Genomic DNA, 5,995 nt, shown 5'->3' on the forward strand with positions numbered 1-5,995 from the left:
CCCGCGAGCCCCGCGCGGTCCCTTCCGGCGGCGGAGAGTGACCAGAGAGTGAGGCCTGGCACAGGGGGACAGGGGTGGGGATCCCGGGAGGTCGAGAGCTTGGCGAGGCACTGGGGGTTCCCAAGGAAGCTGTCGAGGTGGGCTTCGTGAGGACAAGACGCCCGGCCCCGGCGCCCGGCCCCTGGCTCACAGGAAGCCAAGGCGCTCTGGGAACCAAGGCGGCCGCCATGACTGGGCGGGACAAAGGAAGCTGCTGCTGCTGCTGCTGCTGCTGCTGCTGCAGCTGGGACAGAGCCCAGGCCGGGGCCTGTGGGCATTTGGCCCGGTGCCTCTTCTCCTTGGGAGGGAGAGAGTGAGGGAGCGCAGGTGCGGCCAGGGCCAGGGCCACTTCCCCACCCTCCAGACCCCTCCAGAGTGGGCACGGGAGTTCCTTGCAAGTTGGCCGCCTTAGAGGCGGGACACTGACATACTCAGGGAGCACACGTGGAAGCCCGCCTTCCCGGAGCCAGGGGACCCTGCAGCCCAGGGAGCGGGCGCGAGCAGAGCCCAGAAGGCAGTGCCCCTCACCGAGGAGGCCCTCACCCAGAGGAAGGAGGCAGGGCCCAGGGAGTCCTTCACCCGCGAATCCAAGTGTGGGAAGCTTGGTGCTATCCCTTGGGATTCATTGATTTGAGCGGAATACATATTTGGGGCTAGCAATCTGAATATGTCCCAGTTACCTGCTTTCTATTTACTACTATAGCTTTCTGATCATTAACTCCATTTGTGAAAGAATGGAGGAGAGTAGAAGTCTGATTCTGTACCTAGTTAATCACTGTCCCTAATGCTCATTCTTGAAGTTACTGCCCCTTCCTTAATTATCTGGTCTTGCAAGACCTATTTACCTAAATACTTTCAATTTACAAGGTGCCATAAACCAAGGATATAACAGGTTAACTAGCGCGAAGTCACTGACGCCCTCCAGCATGGACATTAGATATAATCTACGTTAATCATTCCAAAGAGTGTGGGGTCAGGGGAGAGGCTTGTGAGAGTCTTCTATAGAAGCTTCGTAGTTATGAAACAAAGAATCTCAGAAATATATAAAGAGAAAATATCATTGTTTAAGTTGTTCAGGATCTGGATCTTAAGAGTCCCCTGAACTATCGGCGCTGCTTTGCATATAGGCTTTTCCTGAAACCTCAGAGTGTCCAACTGTCTCTTCTGCACCAATTATTTACATTCCATATTCCATAATATTTGGTGCATTGTCTGGGAACGTGTTAGTTGCAACTGGCTCTTGAGGCCAGCGCTGACGAGAGCCGACTCTGGGGCCCTCGGCCCCGGCTCTGTGACCCTGGGAAGGCACCTCCGGCACATTCGCTGGTTCCTGAACTCGTGGGGCCCAGGAACACTGCTGCGCTTCAGCTCAAAGCAGACTCTCCTTAGGCAGGAAACAGCTTTTCTGTACCAGACGTTTGACAGGTGAGTGTCCCCTGGGGATTCAGTCTGAGGTCAGGCCTGCCTTTAGGGGCAGAAGAAGTGGCTGATCACTACTTAGGCAAAATCTTTTCCTCAGTTCAGGGACTTTCTGTGGGTGGAAGTCAAAACTCAGGCTGACTGTTGTGTTAATGAGAGTTTGAAAGCACGTGCTCCACAGCAAAAAGCTACAGGGCCTTTGTGAGCCCTACCCTGCAGTTCTGTGGTAACCTCATATGGCTATGGGAGGCAACTTGGTCCCTCCCTGTGGTGGCGATCCGGGGTTTATATGGATCCTACCTCAAAGCTAAGCGGCACCTAAGTCAGATGAACGGTGTGGCTGGGTGGGCGAATCAAAAGTTACCTCCTGTTTGTCTTGCGTCTCCTTTCATTGGGTGGGGCTACATACTTGCTACATGGGAAATATCTCTTCAACACCCACTGTGTTAGAATGTATGCTAAGGAATTTTAAGAAAGGATTTGCTGGGGACTATGGGGTAAAATTGGTCCCTTGGATGTTAAAAAGAATATATGAAATAGACTGGCTGTATTTTGGAGTAGGATGGCTATCAGAGGGCACATTGGATGTCTCCACAATCAGGAATGTTCACAGAATTGTAACAGGAGACCCTGGTCATCCTGATCAGTTCCCTTATATTGTCTAGTGGCTAGAAATAGCTCAGCACAAGCCTCCTTGGATCAGGCTCTGCATGTGTAAGAAGGGACAGAGTAAGGTTTTAGTGGTAGGAGAACAGAGGCAGGCAGGAGAAAAGAAACAGGTCCCCTAGAAGGAAGCCCAGCCCCTATTCTACAGGAACCCCCCCGAGGAAGCCCCGCCAGTTTTACCACCTCCATACATGCCTCAAGTGGCACTCAGTGCTCCCTTTCCTGGCCAGGGAAGTTTAGATACACCACCTCCTTCCGTCTCTCTCCAACCAGACTCTCCAGAGCCAGTTAGACGGTGCTTGCGCTCAGCTGATCAGGGACCCAGGCCACATCCAGCCTTCCAGATGCCTCTCGAGAGATTCGGGGTCCCCAAGTGCTTGGAGAAGATGGGACCCTACAAGAGGGGGGACCAGTCTTTTACTATCAGCCTTTTACCATGACCAATCTCCTGAATTGGAAGCATCACACTCCTGCTTATTATGAAAATCCTCAGGTCTTGGTAGACCTCCTTGAGTCAATTTTCCAGACTCAGAAGCCCACCTGGGTAGACTGCAAGCAGCTCCTTTTCACGCTCTTTAACACTGAGGAGCACATGACAATATTAACAGAGGCTCAGAAATGGCTCCAGACCCAGGTCCCGGCAGGGATATTAGACACAGACAGGTGGGCCAGGGAGGCCCTCCCAGATGAGGAACCCAATTGGGCCCCGAACTCAGAAGACAGAAGGGCCAGGTTAGAAAGATATCAGCTGGCCTTCCTCCAGGGGCTCAGGGCTGGGGCCAAGAAGCCCACCAATATGGCTAAGACCTCTGAGGTCTTCCAGAAGCCTGATGAAAGTCCAGCGGCTTTCTGTGAGAGACTATGTGAGGCATACTGGGTCTACACTCCTTTTGATCCTGAAGCCCCAGAATATCAAACTATGGTTAACGCAGCTTTTGTAGGCCAAGCCCAGCCTGACATAAGAAGAAAGCTACAGCCAAAACTGGTTTGGCTCAGTGGATAGAGCGTCGGCCTGCGGACTCAAGGGTCCCGGGTTCGATTCCGGTCAAGGGCATGTACCTTGGTTGCGGGTACATCCCCAGTAGGGGGTGTGCAGGAGGCAGCTGATCGATGTTTCTCTCTCATCGATGTTTCTGGCTCTCTATCCCTCTCTCTTCCTCTCTGTAAAAAGTCAATAAAATATATATTTTTTTTTAAAAAAAGAAGAAAGCTACAGAAGCTAGAAGGATTTGTGGGGAAAAACGCCACCGAGCTGCTAGAAATAGCAAACAAGGTTTTCATTAACCAAGACAGGGCGGCTAAGAAAGAAGCCGAGGAGATACTGAAAAAGAAAGCAACCTTGATAGTGGCGGCTATCAAGGAATGAAGCTCCCAGACAGATAAGAAAGGGAAACAAGGACTTAGGCCAGGGGGAAGGAGGACAAACCTGAAGCGAGACCAGTGTGCTTATTGTAAGGAATCTGGACACGGGAAGAAAGAATGTCCAAACCACCAGAAAGGGAAGTCAGGGTCGTCCAACCCACCCAGTCACTACCGGCTGGAACTGCCTGAGGCAGGTCTCATCTAGCTGGCGGCAGCCAACTCTGACTAGGACAGACCAGGCTCTTTCCAACTGGGCCCCCATGAGCCCAAGGTCAGAATGAAAATTGGGGGCCAAACTGTGAAGTTTATGGTCGATACAGGAGCTGAACACTCGGTAGTCAGTCAGAAGGTAGCTCCTCTCTCAGGAAAGGAGGTCACCATTATCAGAGCTACCGGGGACCAGACCTGTAGACTGTTCTGCCACCCTCACTGATGCCAACTTGGCGGCCACCAAGTGATCCATGAATTCCTGTACTTGCCAGACTGTCCGGTGCCTGTAATGGGTAGAGACCTTTTAGCCAAGATGGGGGCAGAGATTACCTTTACCCCAGGTGGCTCCACAGCTGCGCTTAAGTGAGATGATTTCTCCAATTATCCTGTCTTTAGCAGTGCCCAGGGAGGAAGAATGGAGACTTTATACCTCCAAGTCAGAGGCCTCACCGTTAGAGCCTGAATTAGATGAAGAATTCCCGCTGGTCTGGGCAGAAGGAAATCCCCCTGGCCTGGCCAAGGACCACGCCCTGGTACTAATTGACTTAAAGCCTAGAGCACAGCCTGTCAAAGTCTGCCAATATCCGGTTCCAACGGAAGCATGCCTAGGAATCCAGGTCCACTTAGACCGGCTGCTTCAGTGGGGACTTCATAAACGGTGTCAGTCTCCATGTAACACTCCTCTCTTGCCTGTCAAAAAGCCTGGGACTGATGATTACCACCCGGTGCAGGATCTGCAGGCTGTTAATGAGGCTGTTATAACCCTGCACTAGGCGCTGCCAAACCCCTACACTCTTCTGGGACTCATTCCATCAGAGGCGGAATGGTTTACATGCCTAGATCTGAAAGATGCCTTTTTCTGCCTTCAGTTGGCACCCTCCAGTCAGCCCCTGTTCACCTTTGAGTGGGAAAACCCAACCACAGGGGCTAAGGAGCAGTTCACCTGGACCAGATTGCCACAAGGGTTCAAGAACTCCCATACTCTTTTTAGTGGAGCACTAGCATCTGATCTAAGTTCCCAGGACAGGACTTGGGATGTGTTTTACTCCAATAGTAGATTACCTCCTACTGGCTAGCTCCACGCGAGCTCAGTGCTGGGAAGGAATGCGAGCCCTTCTGAGACTCTTAACTGAAACAGGTTACCAGTGTCCAAGAAAAAGGCAAAGATTTGTCAGAAGTCAAGTATCTAGGCTTCCGAATCACCCAAGGGAAACGAAGGCTAGGGACTGAAAGAAAGCAGGCAGTATGGGCTATCCCAGTCCCTAGCATCCAGCGGCAGATTTGGGAATTCTAGGAGCAGCAGGGTTCTGTTGGATTTGGACCCCAGGGTTTTCAGATCTAGCTAAGCCTCTTTATGAAGCTTTAAAAGGGGAAGAGAAGGCACCCATCGACTGGGGTCCCGAACAGGAGAAAGCCTTCATCACCATAAAGGCAAAACTCACTGAGGCCCCGGCACTAGGGCTCCCAGATGTGACACGAGACTTTAATCTTTTTGTTCACGAGAACAGCGCGGTAGCCCTAGGAGTTCTAACCCAGGAGTGTGGACCCTGGCAAAGACCAGTAGCCTATCTCTCCAAGCAGATTAACTCAGTTGCCTCCAGGTGGCCCCCATGTCTCAGGGCCCTTGCAGCCACGGTATTATTAGTCAAAGAAGGGGATAAGCTTGCCCTGGGACAAAACTTAAATGTAAAAGTACCTCATTCTGTTGTTACCCTAATGGAAGCTAGGGGGCAGCACTGGCTGACATGCTTGAATGACTCAGTATCAAGGACTCCTATGTGAAAATCCATGGGTACGACTAGAAGCAGTGAGAACTCTTAATCCTGCCACCTTTCTACCCGTAGCTGAGGGAGCCCCTGAGCATGATTGTCTACAAGTCCTAGAGGAGGTTTACTCCAGCCGGCCAGCTCTAACAGACGAGCCCCTACAGAATCTAGACTTAGTATTGTTCACAGACGGCAGTAGCTTCTTAGATGAAAGAAAAAGACGAGCCAGGGTATGCAGTGGTATCAAACTTTGAGACAATCGAGGCACAGGCCCTGCTTGAAGGATGGTCAGCGCAGAGGGCAGAACTTTGGGCCCCAGTCAGAGCTTTAGAACTCACTAAGAATAAGCGCGCCAACATCCACACCAACTCGCGCTATGCCTTTGCTACCCTGCATATCCATATACAAGGAAAGGGGGCTCCTGATGGCCGGAGGAAAAGGAATAAAAAATCAGAATGAGATCTTGAAGTTACTAGAAACAGTCTGGGAGCCCAAGGAATTAGCAGTCATCCATTGTAGAGGACACCAAAAAG

Source organism: Cnephaeus nilssonii (genome assembly GCF_951640355.1).
Source record: "Cnephaeus nilssonii genome assembly, chromosome: X".
Classification (NCBI taxonomy): Eukaryota; Metazoa; Chordata; class Mammalia; order Chiroptera; family Vespertilionidae; genus Cnephaeus; species Cnephaeus nilssonii.